The sequence below is a fragment of the Medicago sativa genome, chromosome 3, assembly GCF_051527215.1.
Source record: "Medicago sativa cultivar Bolivia chromosome 3, Bolivia_mono, whole genome shotgun sequence".
In the NCBI taxonomy this organism is placed as follows: Eukaryota; Viridiplantae; Streptophyta; class Magnoliopsida; order Fabales; family Fabaceae; genus Medicago; species Medicago sativa.
The window spans coordinates 15096810-15118516 of record NC_140751.1 but is presented as its reverse complement, the minus strand read 5'-3'; positions in this window follow the sequence as shown (position 1 = coordinate 15118516).

Here is a 21707-nt window from a genome sequence, read left to right as displayed (position 1 = left end):
TATGAATATTGTCTCTGTATACTTGTATTTCAGCAGAATCTCAAAGTGACATAACTAGGTGTTTGTACAATTCAAAACAAAACATTTCTAGATTACCAATAGTTGCAGATACATCGACCATTCAGTTTATACATATAGGAAACCTACCAAAAGAATGACATTGATAGATCTTTAACTCTGCTACAAGCTTTCTACGTACTTGACTTTGATTCTGAAAAAAAAAATTAAGAAGAAGGGGTGAGTCACTAAGACTTAGTGAGGAGACAACAACCACCACCACCAACTAGAAGGGAAACACCCAAGAGCATGATTATTTAATTTTCTCAAATCTAATTTTAATTTGCAAAGCTAGTAACCATATAAAAATATAATAAACTCATAATCAAGTGTAGCATGAAAATTCAGAAAAACTTTGTAAACTTATCAAACCAAATAAGACTATATCAAAATCCCAATGTCGTAAAAAGGTGTCCCAAATCCACAACTTTAAAGAAAATATAGAAATCATGCATAATGAAAAGGAATCGAAATAATCAAATCCAAATAGAATATAGAAATTGGATTTAATGAAATGAAATCAAAATAATCAACTTCAAAGAAGTATAAAAATCCAATTTTAGTGAAAATATCAAAATGGGTGAATCGAGAACTTGCTCCATCTCGTTGATAGCCCTCTCCTCCTATTGGTGGCATTTCCATAGGGGCGACTCCATCTAATGGGTAGCTCTTTTCTCTCGATTCAAAACAAAGTGTAAAACATTTTCAATTAAGGAGTTTACTTCCCATTGATAGCCCTCTCCTCCTAATGGCAGCCTTTCCATAGGGGCGGCTCCATCTAATGGAGTAACTCCACCTAATTGAAATCACATACTAGGTACACCTAGGTCGTCGCAAATAATAATGGTTTTTCTCAAAACAAAATTCTCAAAATATCTCTAAAACCATATTTCACAACATATTTAAACTTATGTCAAAATGTGTACCACCAAAACTCAATTGAACATATATTACTTATAATCATAAGTAAAACCAAATCCAATCCAAATCGAGTTCAAAAAATCTTCGAAAAACACAATTGTCAAAACCATTCTTTAAAACATATCAAAACTAGTTCATGAACATATCAAAACTAGAAATTATCATAAGGTATCTTTCCAAAACATATAAAAACTAGTGCACAAAATATGTGCAATCAAATATCCGTTTCAAACACAATAATTTATAAATCATAAGTAGTGTCAAATAGAGTATATATCGATGACTTTGAAATAAATAATGATGACGAGAAAAATGTTCAAAAGGTGCATTCCCCATTTTTATAAACACTTTAACATAGCAAATCATCAAAATATCAAGAATATTAATAGTGAAAATATGTGATAATGATCGTTATCAACTCATAGTTACGACAAATCAACTAAGTTTGCTCTCTAACCACTCCTGAAGAAGCGTGTGAAGTGTCCGGCGTCATATATGAGCATCAATAATATTTTCTCATGAATTAGAAACTCATTCTACTACTTTACTACTTCTCTAACTATAGTTAACCATAAAATCCCCATATCATCTACTCTAATCTCAAAAATTAATTTCTAACCACTAATCATGTCTAAATATGCACTAATTGAGTTGTATGTTGATAAATATACCTCCAAAAAGTCTCAATGAGCAACTTTCACAATGTTGGTATTCCTCTTTTTTCCCAAAGCACAAACTCTAATCCCAAAATTCCACCAAATAGAGCTTGTACTATGAAATAGTTTCCTTAGATGCATAATATTTCTTATGGGTAATTGATTTGTGGAAGTAATTTGATGATTTGAAGAAAAAATGGGAAATATGAGGAACAGAGAGAAGGGACGAGAGTGAAGTAGAATGGGAAAAGAAAATTAATATAAGGAAATATGTGTGTAGAAGCTTCATGTGTTTCCATTTTATATTTATTTAATTAATTTAAATTTTTTTTTTGTTTTGATAATGTTTTAATGAAACGGTGCATTTCACAAACGGTTGAAGCACATATGACTGTTGTAGTAATGTTGGAGTATGTAGGGATTTAAACCCCAGATTTCCCACTTATTCACCTTATAACCAAGCTAACTTTCAAGTCGGTGAGATACATATATGGCAAGAAGGCGACATATTGTTGTAGGACACATATGCTAAGAGCCACCATTGAAGCAAATGAAAAGACATCATCTTTATCCTTCATCTATACCAACGACAAGGTACAAAGCTCTCGGAATCCCTAACATATTTGGATGTCAGAATTATCATTGGATAATCAGTTGTTATTGTTGTTGTTCCATCATGCTCAATTATAAATGAATAAATTGTTGTTTTTGGATTTTCAAACTGTTGAATTTGGATTTCCAAATTCTATTATCTACCGAAGTTGTTACTAGGTTGAGTCACGACCAGGTCACTCTCTTTAAGACGTTTCGTGGCACTACCCAAAGTTGTGCAAGGTAGACTATCAACCACGCCGCCTCCAGGATAAAACAAGCTCAGCTACAACTGTTCGATTAACTACTGCACTGTAGAAAATCGTTCGAGAATTACACCCTCAAATATGGTACTAAGACCACTCTTTAATACTGAAACCACTTTAATATGGTGTTGTTACCACTCTATAATGGTGCTATGACCACTCAAATATGGTGTTACCACCATTCTAACCTTAATTTCTCCAAAGTATCAATATGACACTACGACCACTCAAATATGGTGATACCACCATTTCTCCTCAAATAGAAAATATTGAAATAATTTTTTTTATATACCGTTAAGATCATTCTTAATTCCAACGGGACATTGTTGATTCCAAATAGGGACTATGATCTTAAAAGTACTCTTTATTCCGAAGGGACATATATTATCGAAGGGACTATGAACTTAAGACCATTCTTAATTCCGAAGGGACATTAAATGGACGAAGAGAATTTGTGTTTAGTCTTTTTACTCAATTTCCACACATGTTCCAACATAAATGGACGAAGAGAATAAAATAAAATGAATAAAGTTAGTTGATTTTAGAGAGAGAGAGAGAGAGAGAGAGAGAGAGAGACCCTAGGAATTGGGGACGTGGTGGCTTTGATCTGATATGGTGAGTGGACTGACGACACGGAAGTAAAACGGAAATAACATGAAATGGGAATGGACTTTAGTGTAGTTGATATTACAAGACGTTCTTTTTTTATTTTTAGTATCGCCAATTCATATGTAAACTACATTCGTAGAGGCATAAGAAGCATTAAGGATAAGTTATAATCAAATAAAACCAAATACAATAATCGTATTCAGAAGTACTAACTGATTACATGTTACAAAAAAGGTAATCCACATGACATAATCCTAGGAAATTAGCTACTAATGTTATTCTAAACATAAACAAAAGAGTATGTAAAGACACCGTTGGTCGCATCCTCACTTATGGGATGCCTTCGATCACCGGTCGCCTTCACAAAACACTATTTTGCTTTTTCTTTGTCGTTAGAACGTGTTTTTCAAGTGTGGCAAGGCCTTTCTTTTTTAGTCAAGTAAAACAATAATTTTCTGGAACAACTATTGCACAATGCACACAAGCTCATGTGCATCACATCTTAGACAATAGTGATCCTCCATGCTTTCTTGTTTTATGGCACAATGTGTGGCTCTTAGCATGCATCATGTCATGGGTAGTAGCTATCCATCTCTAGTTTACTTATGATTGTACAACGCATGGCTTCTAGCATGCATCACGCTTATTCCAGAGACTAACTTCTTTGAAATTCTTCAAGCCTTGTCTTATTTCGCTTCACGGAAACGTCCTAGTGACTATACCTTACGAAAATACTTTGATAATATTGTAAAAGGCTTAATATATCCCCAGGTCCCTTAACTTGTTTTTTCTTCTCACTTCAGTCCCTTAACTATTAAATGTGTCGATTTGGACCTGTAAGTCCTCTTCCGTTTACTTAGTTGGTCCTTTCCGTTAACTTTTTGAAAAAAAAAACGTTAACTCTGCACACGTGGCAGTCCAGGTTTGGCCAATCACTTGAGAACATGGCTAAATGACCATTCTACCCCTTCCTTCTTCTTCCCTCTCCAAAACCCAGTTCTATTCTTCCTCTTCCCTTTCTTCTTCTTCCCTGTCCAAAACAACAACAAATCTGGGTTAAATTTCCAGCTAACCTACATCAACAATCATCACACCAACAGTTATGCAAACTACAATTCCAATTGAAACTTCCTTCAAACATCAAATCGGTTCAAAGTTCACCATTCCAAATCCATTTTCATGAAAATCAAATCCATCATCCAAACAAAATCGAAAGCTCATAAACACACCACTACTAACAGTTGGCTGAGCTGAACTTCAAGCAAATCAAACCGTCAACAGTAAGCTGAATCCAACACAGGGAATCTAGCATCAACAGAACTGGATCGGTACAAACAGCAAGAATCAATACTGCGTCAACACAATTCATCATCACCGAATTCATACAAATGGAAATAGAACCGGATTGTTGAAGAAACAAGGACGTTTTGGCAACAACAAGCATCCAGACCAATTGCAGAGAAGAAAAGGAAGGAGATAGAGCCGAGCCTACTAGCACAGATATGGGTTTTATGAAATTTTATTGATGAATTTGAGGATCTTGATGAATCTAAGAGATGGGTTCTTTTTTCTTTTTTGTTCTTTTCTCAAATTTTCAAATGAAGAAATTGAAAAAGGAATGTGTGGAATATTTGTGTATGGTTTTTTTCATTTAAAAATGGAAGTAATAAATAAGATGACAGAGAAAAGAAGAGGTTCTTACGAGGAAAGAAGAGAGGGAAGAGGGAAGAAGAAAGCCAAGGGTATTTTGGACATTTCACATGTGTCTTGGGTCATTAAGTGCCACCTGTTCAGAGTTAACGTTTTTTTTTTCAAAAAGTTAACGGAAAGGACCAACTAAGTAAACGGAAGAGGACTTACAGGACCAAATTGACACATTTAATAGTTAAGGGACTGAAGTGAGAAGAAAAAATAAGTTAAGGGACCTGGGGATATATTAAGCCTATTGTAAAAAGTATAGCATGACCAAGAAGTTGTCTGGTTTCGGTGAATTGTCATGTTCTAAGCATATTGTTCATGATTTTGCTCCTTCATGTGTACCAATCGATTTATTTACAAAAACTCAACTAAAACAAATGATACTATGTTAGATTTATTTACAAAAACTCGACTAAAAAAATGATACGATGCTAAAAAGACTAAAACAGCTCCTAAATAATGTTAAAACTGTTATTTGACAAGCTATCAACATTAACGATGAGTTGTACTTAATTTAACCGATTTCATTAATATTTTTAATTTTGAATTTAAAATTTCTTGTGAATTTATCAATGACATTAATTTTAGAACGAATAAAGTAATTAAAAACTTTTTCTTTTCACCGTGCATAACTTAAAAATTATATTTGTTAGAAAAGGTAAAAAGAACAAAGTCATAAAATAAATCCAATTTGGGCTCTGCCCTCTTTTTTGTACCAAAAAAAAAACCGATTTATTTTCTTTTTGACCGGATTTTTTTCCTTCAAAAAAAAGTTATAATATAAGTAAAAAATTTGACTGGAATAAATAAAAGGGTGTAAAATAGAAGGAAAGAAACAAGAATAAAAGAAGAACATCTTGTTATATCATCAGCACTGAGACCAATTCTTAGGGTTTCTCTCTTTCTATATATTTCTATCTCTGAATTCAACTCTTTTATTCTCTTCGCCCATTCATTCTATTAGAATTAAGTATGATGGAACAACATCAACAACAACAACTGATTAAAAAATTTGTAATTTTGGAAATCAGAGAAGTTAGTATTTCTAAGAACACTCTAATGATCAAAGTCAATAGTCATGTGGCGGAGAAAAGGAAGTTTGGTCGTCCCCCAAAAGGAACGACTCTTAGTCCTTCTCCGGTGATGCAAACAAAGGATGAAAAAGATCATTTATTCTTGAGATTTGTTTATGTGAATTCTTCTATACTTAGGTTTACTCATTTGATTTTACTAAAATAATAATCATTTTTTTGAACAATAAAAAATGGAATATATTAGAAACGAAAGAGGATTCTCAAGCACAAGGTGTGCTTAGAGAACACTCAGAAGTACACAGATACAAGGTCCAAGAACAAAGAAAGAAAAAAAAAAAAAAAAGGGTTAGCCAACGCCCAAACAAACAAAAAGGCTTGACCACCACAAATGAAAATTAGGCCGAATAGAAATATTAAACGTCTTCATCCACCAAAAAGAGTGTAATTTGACTTTCTCTACCAAATGATGGATGGTATTCTCTTTATTTTTGAAGACCTTGCTATTTCTTTCAGGGGACAACCAAGGTCTCCAATCATCATAGTGCTCTCCAATCATCATATGTTGTTGTTCCATCATGCTCATTTCAAATTGAATAAATGGAAGACGAGAATTAGAGAGAGAGAGAGAGAGAGAGAGAGAAAAAGAGAGAGAGAGAGAGAGAGAGAGAGAGAGAGAGAGAGAGAGAGAGAGAGAGAGACCCTGGTAGTTGGGGATATGGTGGCTTTGAACTGATACAGTGAGTGGACTGACGACACGGAAACAAAATACAGTAGAAACTCTTTAATTTATTACTCGGTAAATTAATAAACTCTCTAAAATAATAAATTTGTCCGGTCCCGACTTGGGCCAATGTAAAAAATTGAAAAACTCGATAAAATAATAAGATAATAATTTTTCGGGAGATCGCTTTATAATTTTCGGTCCAAAGAAAATCATAAATTAATAATTCATAGAAACTGAAAAAAATATATTAAGAATACATTGAACACATTTGTTCCTCTTGCTTACATTTACTTTACTTTAAAAGTCATTATTGATTTCCAATGCATATGAACACAGTAGTTACTAATTTACGTTGAGTCCCAAGGTTCGCTGCAACGTAATTCTAAGAGGCATAGAATAATTTGCCTTTTTGTTTGGTATGTACAGTATAATTACTTAAAAACTCTTTAAATTAATAATTATTAATTTATCAATAAATTAATAACTCTCTAAATTAATAAATTTTTCCGGTCCTGACATTATTAATTTATAGAGTTTTAACTGTAGAAAAGGAAATAACATGAAATGGGAATGGACTTTAGTGTAGTTGATGTTACACGGCATTCTTCATTTATTTTTAGTATCGCTAATTCATATGTAAACTACATTCGTAGATGCATAAAAAGCATTAAGGATAAGTTATAATCAAATAAAACCAAATAGAGTAATGGACCAAAAAAAAAAAAAAACCAAATAGAGTAATTGTATTCAGGAGTACCAATTGATTACATGTTACAAAAAAGGTAATCTACATGACATAATCCTAGGAATTAGCTACTAATGTTATTCTAAACATAAACAAAAGAGTATGTAAAGAGAAACATAAATCGTGACCACCGTTGGTTGCATATTCACTTATGGGATGCCGCCTTCAGTGGTCGCCTTAAAAACTTAAAGGACCTATCTGAAACAAACGTGAAACTTAAAGGACCTAGGGAGGTATTTGGCCTATTTTTTAAGACAACTTTATAACATTATAAAAAGTTCCTCCATAAAAAATAAACTTCAAATTTAATTTTTAGGTCTAGAATTTATTTACTTTTATCATAAACTTTTTATTTGGAGGGTTTGATTCATCATGTTTTTGATAAGCTGAAAGTAATGACTTTGTCGTAGCTCAAAACTAAGTTTTAACATTTCCAAAAACTTAGGGTGCTTACTTCATGTTTTCTATGGTCTGTTTAAAATTAAATAGACTAAAATTGTGTGTCTAAATTTTTTAGGAACTAAAAAATATTATTAAATTAAGCAAGAAATAAACTTAAAAAATCTTCATATTTTTTTTAAGAAGTTTTTTTTTGAAGAAGTTAAATTAGCCCACCTAAATTGACACCAGTGAGAATTGAACATGAGACCACGAGGAGGAGCACACTCCCCGGTCCCAAGCCATTAAAAAAATCTTCATATTGTATGGACCAAAAATATATTTAACTCTTTTTTCAATTTCTAGTATACCTATGATGAATTTGAATTATATGTATGAATTGTTGTAAATAAAATGCTTTGAAATTACTTGTTCAAAAAATGTTTTGAAATTAATTAAGTACCATATCAAAAACTAAGATTGATCTTCCTCCAATTCATTTTTCTTTAAGATGAAAAAATTATTAGATAAAGAGAGAAGTACAAAGAGGACTAAACCTATATATAAGGAGGGGAAAAGTACAAAGTGCATTCATCATGCAAAAAACAAACACCCTACATCAATAATTTCAACAAAGAAGAGGGTTTGAATATCATTCATAATGTAAACAAGGACCCCGTATTTTCTTAGCAATAAACCATCTCTTCGCGATTACCAACCTCCAATTCTTTTATCTTCTGCTCGTATGATGTGCTTTCGGTTCTGTTCATGTTTTCAAATCTTCCTTAAAACATCAAAATACAAAGTAATGCAAAAAGGTCGAATCCTAAACAAAATACTCCCTCCTTCTCAAATTGTATGACGTTTTGGCCATTTCACACATATTAAGAAATACAATTAATATTGTGTGGAAAAGAGGTATTATGAGTTGTTTTACAAAATTTTCCTTAATAAATAATATGGGAAGATAAATGAAAGAATTGAAAGAAGAGAAAGTAATAAATAGTTAAGGTTATAATAGGAAAAGTAACATTAATGTTGCATTGGTATTGTAAAGCGACATATAATTTGGGACAAATTGTTTTCCCTAAAGCGACATACAATTTGAGACGGAGGGAGTACCAATTATAGAACATTTACGAGAACATCAAAAGAAGTTATTATGAGCCTAATGAGATTGTCTTGGTTGCCTCACCATTCTGACATTTGTATTATATTAAAGGGAAATGTTAACTTGTGCCCTTAGGGCACAAGTTTAGAAACTAAATATAGAAACTTTTCATTGGAAATTGTGCATTCAATATATTAACATTTTGGAATTTTGTCTTTTCAATACAAAAGTTAGTTTTTAATTCCATTTTTAGTTTCTTAACTTGTGCCCTTAGGGCACAAGTTAACATGACCCTATATTAAAATATTTACTCCCTCCGTCCCTTAATGTAACCTCTCTTTGCTTTTTTCAAATTTCTTAAAGAAAAGTTGTCAGTGTAATTATTATGTCTGTTTTGTGTGTTAATATTACCATATTATCCTTTGATTGTACATGCATTAAATTTGACTTTTTTAAATTTCAAGATAAGTTAGTAGTATTAATTAGGGGTATGTTTAGGAAAAAAATAATAAATACATCTAGTAATTTGAAAAGGGGTTTAGATTTAGGGACAAAAATAAAGTCAAATGGATGGTTAGATATAGGGATGGAGGGAGTATTTTTGAGATTGTTTTTGCGTAAGTTAAACTTTTATAACGTGTTATAGTTTTCAGTTTAAATTCATAGCAATTTGAAAGTAAATATGTATGTTTATATTTTGTGTGTAAATTTACATTTTGTATCTATTAGATTTTCTTATTTTAATTCCCTTATCATACACCTCGAATGTAGGACACAAATGTAGATGGTCTACAAACGTGCAAATACAACAAAGTTTATAGTTTATTATAGTTTATTATTACCATAGTTTTACATATTCTATTTAAACTCTCCTATAATAATAATATTAATATATAGTCTTATTCACATATTCAATTTCAAATTATTACCATAGTTTCAAATTCCCTCCTATATGATTATTGCCATAAACACATCATAATTAAACCAATTCTTTTAGTTTTGCGTTGCAAAACGTGATGGATGAAATTCCTCAATGTGCCTTGCCCCATTCGGACATGCATGTGTTGGAATTGGTGACTGTTGAAGCGCACGATGACGTGCGTTTATGTGAAGTGGAGGGAATGATCCCGGTTACTACGGACGCAAGCGTTACACAGGTTCTGGTTGTTTCCACGACGCTTTGACATTCGGATGAGCACATTGACGTGCATGAAGTGGTTAATGTAGATTCCTCGGCCTTTATTACAGATGAAAGTGATGTGCCTATCAATACTATTACAGACATGACAGTAGCTTCAGTAGACCTACCTCAAAGTTTTAAAACGGCCCTTGATGATGATGTCTCGGCCATGGTGCAACAGGTTGGGCCCGGTTCAACCACATGTCCGGCCTTGGATGCAATTGTTAGCTCCTTGAATGCACGTGTTGCTGGCATGCAACATAGTAACCCACGTATTCAACAAGATTTGGATCTCTGACAGAGGATCAAAGAGTATGATCGGCACTCAGCAGAAACTCCATTTGTTTTGGTCTTGTCTAAAAAGCAAAATCAGATGTTGAAGAAGCGCAATTCGATGGGAAGTCGCCTTACCGTACCCGCTCCATGGGCGAATCTTCGCCGCCTGCCCAATGATTATATTTTTCTAGAATGTTCGAGGAATTGGTAACTTCGACAATAGAGTTACTATAACGAATTTATTTTTGTCTCATACACCTTTGTTATTATTTATTGCGGAACCTATGATTACTGTGTCACAAATTTCATCTTGGTTTTGGAAGAGTATTGGTATTTCGAAGTTTTGTGTCAATGAAAGAAGTCCCTTGATTTTGAATTTATTGGCGCTTTGAGTTACCGTCTGAGTTGTGTTTGGATTTCTTTCGGGACAAATGTGGTCTGCCTAATTACATATTTCCTTACTCTGTTGTTTTTATTTCTTGCATTTTGTTTCTGAGGGTTTTGGTCTAGTCCCCCTCTTTGTATATACTTTCATTTTCCCCTTTTTTTAATAAAAATTTGAGTTTAGCGGCATAGGATAGAGGTTCCTCGGGATGACAACTTAGTTGGAATGTCGGTGTAATTCTATTATCATTTAGTACATTAACTTTCTAATAGTTTCAGAAATTCTATTAAAACTCCACATCCAGCTAATATATCAAATTCAACCATTATGAATTAGGCGAATTCTTTCGTATTATGAAGCTTTGAAGTTTTGTAGGAGATTGATACCAGTAAGCAAAATATATCAAAATTTAAATTTACTTTAAAATAATTAAATATAAGAAACGTTAATATGATGTTAAATGATGGGTACGTAACTCGGTCCAAAAAAAAATGATGGGTACGTAACCTACAAAACATTAGGGTACTAGAATGTTCACCAAACAAGAAAAACTTAAAAGGAAGTTCCAAATTAGTCCCCAACACAAAATAATAGGTCTAGGTCTCTAACAAAATAAATATACCAATTTGATTCTTATAATTTTAAATGTAATTTTTTTTTTTGAAATATAATTGTAAATGTCATTAAAAAATCAATTATATTTAGAGTATATAATACATCAATTTTAAATATAATAAATGGCGAAAATTCTTTTGCCTGCGCAACACCGATTCTCAATCTAGTTACATCTATTTTCAAGAATAATTAATTTTCTGATCAAAAAATTTTGAATTCAAATTTGATATTGAATCAATTAAATAATTTCAAATTTATATATATCTAAATGAGTAATTAAAATATCAAAAAATAGGAATAATGCGAAATCTATTAGATATTTGCATAATAATTCTACAAGTCGAGATATTTTCATAGGTAAGTTCTATGTCAAGGAAAATGAAAATACAAAGACTATAAATTATAACTATCCGCATATGGAAAACAAATATGTCATGAACCTTGACACAAATATAAATAAATATATATATATATATATATATATATATATATGGATGTCAATTTGTCCATATAAATGGTCGTATATGTGGCTACTACTCCATTTGTGATCACACATGTAGAAATTTTAGCTTTGGGCGTACAAGTGATATGGCATAATTTATGTGGTTTTTAAGTGTTTATTTCAATAGAATTTTGTATGTTTTTGTCACTTTATAGAAGTAGTTTACTTCAATTGTTTGTGTTTTAATTCCAGGTAAAAATAAATGAAGAACAATGATTATGGACCAAGTCAAGTGTTAAAGGTCAAGAAAAAGCTAAAAAAATCATGATCCTAGGCCATTTTCATAGCGCACGGTCGTGCCTCACTTTGCACTGACCGTGCGCCCCTGTCCCTCAGACCGTGCGAGCAAATGCCGAACAGCAGGCACAAACTGTGCGCGCCACACGCACGAACGCGCGTTCAGAGGCCACTTTTGGCCGTTTCTACTCCAGGCCATTGTGTGCCTGATAGGCACGACCGTACGCGCCTCTCGGCCTATTTTAGCTGTTACAAACTCTTGGAATTTTCCCATTAAAGCCTTGTAATTCATGGTTAATGATTTGTGTGTGGTTTTAGGCTATAAATAGGGCTCTAATGAGACTGAGAAACCACCTTGGATCATTGTGAACTTACTATATTCTTGCAATCAAAGTTTGTCATTTTGTTATAAGCTTTTGCTATTATTTTGCACCTTTACATTTTGTTCTTTACTTTCTTGCTCTTTATATTTCTGCACTTTATAAGATGAAAACATAGGCTTGGATTGTTAGTGATTTTTTATTATGACAAACCAATAACCTCTAGACGCTTTTATAATATGAATTTAAACCAAAATCTATTGAACTTCTAAACTCTAATTAATTCAACTAATTAATCATAATTGAAAAAGAAATCAGTAATTACAATAACTCTTTGAGGAACAATATTTTTACTACTCGATAAGAACTATACGCTTGCGGTTTCGAGTCAACAAGAATTGGGGATAAATCTTTCAAAATATTGAGGTGATTTTGTAACATAATATTCGTTTTATATAGTTGTATCTAAAGAAACTAAATTATTTTTAAAAATAAAAGTGATTTTATTATGTTAAACAAACATAAAATAGATTCTGATTTTTTATAAAATCTATAAAAAAAATATTTAAACATTTTTTTAATCTGCAACAAACAGACCTTATGTTTGTCAAAAAAAAAAAAACAGACCTTATGAGGAGGTCGATTGTTATAACTTAAAAAAAATATCAATTTAAAGGGAATTGTATGTGTGTTGTTATAGTTCTTAAAAAAGAAAATCGAGGATCTACAAAAATAAAAATAAAAAGTTTGTCTTAAAAATATATTAAGAGTAGCTTTTAAAAAAAATTGATAATAAACATCAAAAGATAAAGGTAATTTTGTAAGTCCTCGTGAGCTTAGCTCATTTGGTAGGGATAGTGCATAATATATGTAAGGTCCGAGGTTCAAACTCCGGCCACCGCCTAAAAAGAAGGTAATTGTGTAACAAAAAATTCATTTTATAGAGTTGTATCTAAACAAATTAAATTGTTTTCTAAGTTAAGTGATTGTTATTACAATTAACAAACCCAAAAATTAAGTCAATGTTAAAAATTATTTTAGAAGGTTATCAAACCTTTGGTCAATACATTCCTTGTTAATCAAATAAAAATAAAAATTAACATATCATAAAATTTAAATTAAAAAAATTGAATGTTGGATAAATTATACATAATTGATTTTCTCTCAAAGTTATCAAAATAAACATGACTTTGGAGTAATGTATTTCAATCTTAAACTACATGCATGTACAACTAATACATCTTACAAAAAGTACATATATATCTCATTTCTTCATGTTCAAATATGACTTTTAAAGTCATGTATTTCAATTACAAACAACAACACCAACTACAAGCATGAACCACAAATATATTTTTTAAAGAATACATTTTTTCATCAATCTTCATATAAAAAATAAGTCTCTAGTCATGTATGTCATGTGAGAATAAACATTATATATGTTAGAAATACAAAGAGGTTCTTAATTTTAACCTTATTACATTTGTGTATTATGTTTCTACTTTTTGTCAAATAACTTAATTAATTTTTTTATAAATAGTCACAAAAGATTTAGTATTGTTTTATTATGTTTTGGAAAAGTTATAAATTACATCAATAACACCATTTTGAAACTAGACAGAAAATATCAACAAAATTGTTACCCTCTAATTATTTAGAATATCATTAACACCATTTTTAACCCATATATATATATATATATATATATATATATATATATATATATATATATATATATATATATTTACACAAATGTATAAAATAACAGACACTTTTGAAAACATAAGAGCACAAAAATTGTTACCCTCTAATTATTTAGAATATATAATATTAAAACAAATTAGTCTCTATCTAACCTATATGTATGTATTATTAAACCAAATTGATGTGCTTAGTGTCTTATTGTCATGATCTAGCTTTATTGGAGTCCTGTTGTTTTTCTTCCTATGTATTTTTTGTCAACTTTCGGGCTTTTTACTTGATTGTTTCTAAATATTAACACGTATTAACTAAAATGAATCCATGAAAATAGTATATTACCTAAAATGACTCATTATAATAATAATAATAATAATAATAATAATAATAATAATAATAATAATAATAATAATAATAATAATAATAATGATAATAATAATAATAATAATAATAATAATAATAATAATAATAATAATAATAATAATAATAATAATAATAATAATAATAATATACAAAATGACAATTTAATTAGTGACAATGTAAATAATATATTATCTAATATAATTGTATTATTTGTCCCAACAACTTTCGATTGTCTAAATAACCATAACTATATATACGAGGTAGCTATATGTAACCATTTGAGCTACTTACAATGGAATGAAAACGTGAAAAGCGCGATTTGATCCATCCTTCCCAATCTCCAAGCTCACGGTGATCACAAGTAAAGAGATGAATCTTGATGAAATGTGAATATGTTTTTAAGTATCGAAAATGATGCTCAAATACATTATCCTACGAGAAATTTGGATTCAAAATATCTTTCATGCAGTCAAATTAAGAACATGAACAAAAAAACATACAAACAAAAGGAAAGAAAATAAGGTTTGTATTAAACAACATAATACCTTTGTCATGTTCTGTTCCTGCATCAACTCACCCTTAATCTTGACAAAGGTGCTTCTAGTGATACTTGAAACACAACAATCAAAAGGGCTAATAGGAAGGTAAATAGGCATGCAAAATGACTTGTCCAACATATTTAAACTAGTTGAGCACATTTCTTCCAACAACCTCACTAGTTTAGGCTAGTGCCAAAATGCAAAAATTTGGAAGAAAAAAAAAATCACAATTAGGCAATTTAAGCTGGAAGCAGGGTGTCTTTGGCAAACATAAGCTGCTAGGACAACAAAGTGAATTCCTCCTAGAAAATCATATAACTGCAAATGACACACGAGGAGGACAAAAAACTAAATTGTATGCATTTAAATATGTTATGTAATAAAACATTGCTTGTAATGATAAATTCACATACAACTCCATATACTCCTCTTTGTTTTGCCCATGATTTAAAACATCTTAACGTTGATTGGAAAATTTGAAGAAAAAAAACAAGTGGTTTGAATATAAGAGACTACAATGTGCTGGAATAATAACGAAACATTTGATAATCATACCTGAACATTTGGAACTAGTTGCAAAGTGCATATATGTGCTCGTATCTTAGACAAGATTTTCCAACTCGCATCATCGATATTCCTTATTTTCTTTTGATAATCATCAAAATTTCATATGAATAGTGGGTCTTGTATGACTATTTCTTGGAGTATATATAATTAACAACATAAGCACTCTTACCTCTCTTTGCTTCAGCTTTGACATTCATAGTCACCGAAAATATAACCACTTGTTAACTTAGGAAAACTTGTCCATAAAACTATTAATATAAAAAAAATATCATGATGATAAACATCTCTCTAGTTTTATAATAAACATTACCTTAAGGTCTTTGGAATATATACGCACCTCCCTTTCCTAATTATCCCCGTTAACAATTCTGTTAAAAGTAAAAACCAATGCTTTTTATATGTTATAGACAATCTTCATCACAGTATCCACTGAACCGGTGAATGTAATTTTCCCTAAAACCTAATATTGATATGTAACTCAGATGCAATAGTCCAATTTTTGAGAACAACATTATATATTTTTACTGAACATAGGGACATATTGTAGATTGAACCGAGCATATGTAAGATCTATCAAAATCTCATCAACACATTGAAGCTCTAAGAGAGATTTTAGCATTGTTAACACATTGAAGCTCTAATACTTCAAGTCTCCTTTTGAGCATGTGCTGCAACACATAAAAAAATCATTTGTTTACATATCACGTTCCATAAGAACTAAGTAAAATAAGACACAAAGGCTTAAAAAAAGTGATATTGAATAAGATTTTATTGACTTACGGTAATAGAGACAAAGTTAGGTGCAACATGCAAAGCATCAATGTCAGACTCTAATGTGTGAATCTTAATAGTGTGACATGTTTAGAAAGAAAGAAAAAATGTTAAACATGTAAGCAAGTTTAACAATCATGAAATGGCAATGCTAGTACATAATTAAACATAAATCCAGACAAATTTTTTAATAAACACTTATTCCAAAGCAATAAGATCCATATGTCAATCTGGTTGTAGATGTAGGACCAATGTGGTGTTTCTGTGCAACCTCCTTGATCCATGATAACACTATCTGAAAACAAGGTAATTAACTAATAGAATAAGAAAAGTTAATTTTGATAAAGAAACTAATGCAAACAAGGATTGACTAACATTGTGAAACACACAAATTTATATAAATTGTATTGTGATTTAAGTTGAGAAAAGTAAGATTTGTGATACATACAAATACAATTAAGATGAGAAAACTTGTATTATGATACATCAATGATAAATATTACAAACAAATTTTGTGATACATAAACAAGTTGAGAAAAAGTAAATTTTAATAAACAAACAAATACAAACAATGATTGACTAACATTGCGATACATAAAAGATTAGAAAAGTTGTATTGTAATGCAAGTTAGGAAAAGTAAGCTTTGTGATACATACAAATACAATTAAGTTGAGAAAATTTGTATTATGATACATAAACAAGTTGAGAAAAAGTTAATTTTGATAAACAAACAAATACAAACAAGGATTGACTAACATTATAATACATAAAAGTTTAGAAAAGTTGTATTGTGATGCAAGTTGAGAAAAGTAAGCTTTATGACACATATACAAATACATTTAACTTGAGAAAAATTTTAATATGATATATCAATGATAAATATGACAAACAAATTTTGCGATACATAAACAAGTTGAGAAAAATAATTTCTTTTTGGTAAACAAACAAATATAAACAAGGATTGACTAACATTGTGATACATAATAATTTAAAAAAGTTTAATTTTAATGTAAGCTTTGTGATACATACAGATACAGTTAAGTTGAGAAAACTTATATTATGATACATCAAATATAAATATTACAAAAAAAAAATTGTGATACATAAACAAGTTGAGAGAAAGTAAATTTCGATAAACAAATAAATACAAACAAGGATTGACTAACATTGTGATACATAAAAATTAAGAAAAGTTGTATTGTAATGCAAGTTGGGAAAAGTAAGCTTTATGATGCATACAGATACAATTAAGTTGAGAAAACATGTACTATGATACATCAATGATAAAAATGACACACAAATTTTGTGATACATAAACAAGTTAAGAAAAAGTAAATTTTGATAAACAAACAAATACAAACAAGGATTGACTAACATTGTGATACATAAAAGTTTAGAAAAGTTGTATTGTAATGCAAGTTAGGGCAAGTAAGCTTTGTGATACATACCGATACAATTAAGTTGAGAAAAATTGGATTATGATACATCAATGATAAATATGACAGACAAATTTCGTGATACATAAACAAGTTGAGAAAAAGTTAATTTTATAATAAGGATTGACTAACTTTATAATACATAAAAGTTTAGAAAAGTTGTATAGTGATGCAAGTTGAGAAGGCTAGAGATTACTTTTGATGGGAGGTTTTGGGATAGTGGAAGGCTAGAGATTTAAACTCCCTTTCAAATTGACTTTCACTTAAAATGATATCCACTGAAGTTTCGACAGAGTATCCTCTGTGACTGTATTTTGAATACTTTCCAAGATATGAATATTGTCTCTGTATACTTGTATTATCAGCAGAATCTCAAAGTGACATAACTAGGTGTTTGTACAATTCAAAACAAAACATTTCTAGACTACCAATAGTTGCAGATACATCGACCATTCAGTTTATACATATAGGAAACCTACCAAAAGAATGACATTGATAGATCTTTAACTCTGCTACAAGCTTTCTACGCACTTGACTTTGATTCTGAAAAAAAAAATTAAGAAGAAGGGGTAAGTCACAAAGACTTAGTGAGGAGACAACAACCACCACCAACTAGAAGGGACACACCCAAGAGCACGATTATTTAATTTTCTCAAATCTAATATTAATTTGCAAAGCTAGTAACCATATAAAAATATAATAAACTCATAATCAAGTGTACCATGAAAATTCAGAAAAACTTTGTAAACTTATCAAACCAAATAAGACTATATCAAAATCCCAATGTCGTAAAAAGGTGACCCAAATCCACAACTTTAAAGAAAATATAGAAATCACGCATAATGAAAAGGAATCGAAATAATCAAATCCAAATAGAATATAGAAATCGGATTTAATGAAATGAAATCAAAATAATCAACTTCAAAGAAGTATAAAAATCCAATTTTAGTGAAAATATCAAAATGGGTGAATCGAGAACTAACTCCATCTCGTTGATAGCCCTCTCCTCCTAATGGTGGCATTTCCATAGGGGCGACTTCATCTAACGGATAGCTCTTTTCTCTCGATTCAAAACAAAGTGTAAAACATTTTCAATTAGGGAGTTTACCTCCCATTGATAGCCCTCTCCTCCTAATGGCAGCCTTTCCATAGGGGCAGCTCCATCTAACGGAGTAATTTCACCTAATTGAAATCACATACTAGGTACACCTAGGTCTTCGCAAATAATAATGGTTTTTCTCAAAACAAAATTCTCAAAATGTCTCTAAAACCATATTTCACAACATATTGAAACTTATGTCAAAATGTGTACCACCAAAACTCAATTGAACATCTATTACTTATAATCAAAAGTAAAACCAAATCCAATCCAAATCGAGTACAAAAAATCTTCGAAAAACACAATTGTCAAAACCATTCTTTAAAACATATCAAAACTAGTTCATGAACATATCAAAACTAGAAATTATCATAAGGTATCTTTCCAAAACATATCAAAACTAGTGCACAAAATATGTGCAATCAAATATCCGTTTCAAACACAATAATTTATAAATCATAAGTAGTGTCAAATAGAGTATATATCGATGACTTTGAAATAAATAATGATGACGAGAAAAATGTTCAAAAGGTGCGTTCCCCATTTTTATAAACACTTTAACATAGAAAATCATCAAAATATCAAGAATATTAATAGTGAAAATATGTGATAATGATCGTTATCAACTCATAGTTACGACGAATCAACTAAGTTTGCTCTCTAACCACTCCTGAAGAAGCATGTGAAGCGTTCGGCGTCATATATGAGCATCAATAATATTTTCTCATGAATTAGAAACTCATTCTTTGACCTAAGTGAAAAGAAAAAAAAAAACTCATTCTACTACTTTACTACTTCTCTAACTATAGTTAACCATAAAATCCCCATATCATCTACTCTAATCTCAAAAATTAATTTCTAACCACTACTCATGTCTAAATATGCACTAATTGAGTTGTATGTTGATAAATATACCTCCAAAAAGTCTCAATGAGCAACTTTCACAATGTTGGTATTCCTCTTTTTTCCCAAAGCACAAACTCTAATCCCAAAATTCCACCAAATAGAGCTTGTACTATGAAATAGCTTGCTTAGATGCATAATATTTCTTATGGGTAATTGATTTGTGGAAGTAATTTGATGATTCTTCACAGGGAGAGAAGGGATGAGAGTGAAGTAGAATGGGAAAAGAAAATTAATATAAGGAAATATGTGTGTAGAAGCTTCCTGTGTTTCCATTTTATAGTTATTTAATTAATTTAATTTTTTTTTGTTTTGATAATGTTTTAATGAAACGGTGCGTTTCACAAACGATTGAAGCACATAGGACTGTAGTAGTAATGTTGGAGTATGTAGGGATTTAAACCCCAGATTTCCCACTTATTCACCTTAAAAAAGTGAATTTTAACCACCAGGTTATTTGAACAAAAAATAAATAAACATTCGATCTCTGCTCTCAACACTATTAATTTCTTCGAGGAATGAGGGAGAAGACCTGATCTCTAGCGGAAGTGCGTACAAATGACACTGTCAGCGAATCATGTCGAGGAGAGGAGATTGAAGCCGAACATGGGACACCCGATGGGGTGGGGATACCAAAACCCGCGGGGACGGGAATGCGATTCAATTTCTCATCCCATTGGGTATTGATAGGGCAACGGTTATAAGTATATGGGAATCTGGGATGGGGATGAGGAGGGTAAAACTTGTCCACCCCGCCCCATTGACATGCATAGGGACAACATGCCCTTTACAACTAAAAATTCAGTTCTCCAAGCTAGGACTATGTATGTCATATGCACCTGAGGTCTAGAGTCTTAGCATTATGGAACAACCGTCATCTTTAGCTACCCGAAAGTCAGGACACTCCCGGCCGAGTGAGCCTTTGCAAACATTGAAATGCCAACTTCCATGGCTTCTTTTGGTCTTTCTATGGTACAATCGGTTGAAGCACATAGGACACATTAGCATGCCGCAAGATTCAATAGTGAATGATGCTTATAACCAAGCTAACTTTTAAGTCGGTAAGATACATATGGCAAGAAGGCGACATATTGTTGTAGGACACATATGCTAAGAGCCACCATTGAAGCAAATGAAAAGACATCATCTTTATCCTTCATCTATACCAACGACAAGGTACAAAGAGTCGTTCCTTTCAGCGGACGAAAAAGGTCTCCAATCATCTTAGTGCTCTCGGAATCCCTAACATATTTGGATGTCAGAATTATCGTTGGATAATCAGTTGTTATTGTTGTTGTTCCATCATGCTCAATTATAATTGAATAAATGGACGAAGAGAATAAAATAAAATGAAGAAAGTTAGTTGAATTTAGAGAGAGAGAGAGAGAGAGTGAGAGAGAGAGAGAGAGAGACCCTAGGAATTGGGGACGTGTTGGCTTTGATCTGATATGGTGAGTGGACTGACAACACGGAAGTAAAATGGAAATAACATGAAATGGGAATGGACTTTAGTGTAGTTGATATTACAAGACGTTTGATAGGATAATTAAAATAATGAGCACTAATTTGGTGACTCACCTAGTTCTAGAAGCAAAGATGACTCACCTTGATCTAGAAGGATCTAATATAGGGAGTAATATTGAGTATGTTAGGGTGCACTTGTCTTATTGTGGGTGTGTATTTACCTATTTAAGCATTGTATGACCTTTTAATGAATCAATGAAGAATTTCAGTATTATTTTACACCCTCCGGTCACTAATATAAGCAAAAATCTAATTTCTAGGTTCATTCAATAAATGATGTATGTAGCCTATAATAAAGACTACATACATCATTAATTGAATGAACCTAGAAGTTGAAGTTTTGCTTATATTAGTGACCGGAGGGTGTAGTTTCTTAGATAGGAGTAGATAGAATAATTTAGTACTAGGTGATATTCATCACCTAACAATTGGTGCTTTCATTGTCATGAATTCCCCTCCCTACCATTACTTCCACCACCATCAAAACTATGTCTCGGCAGA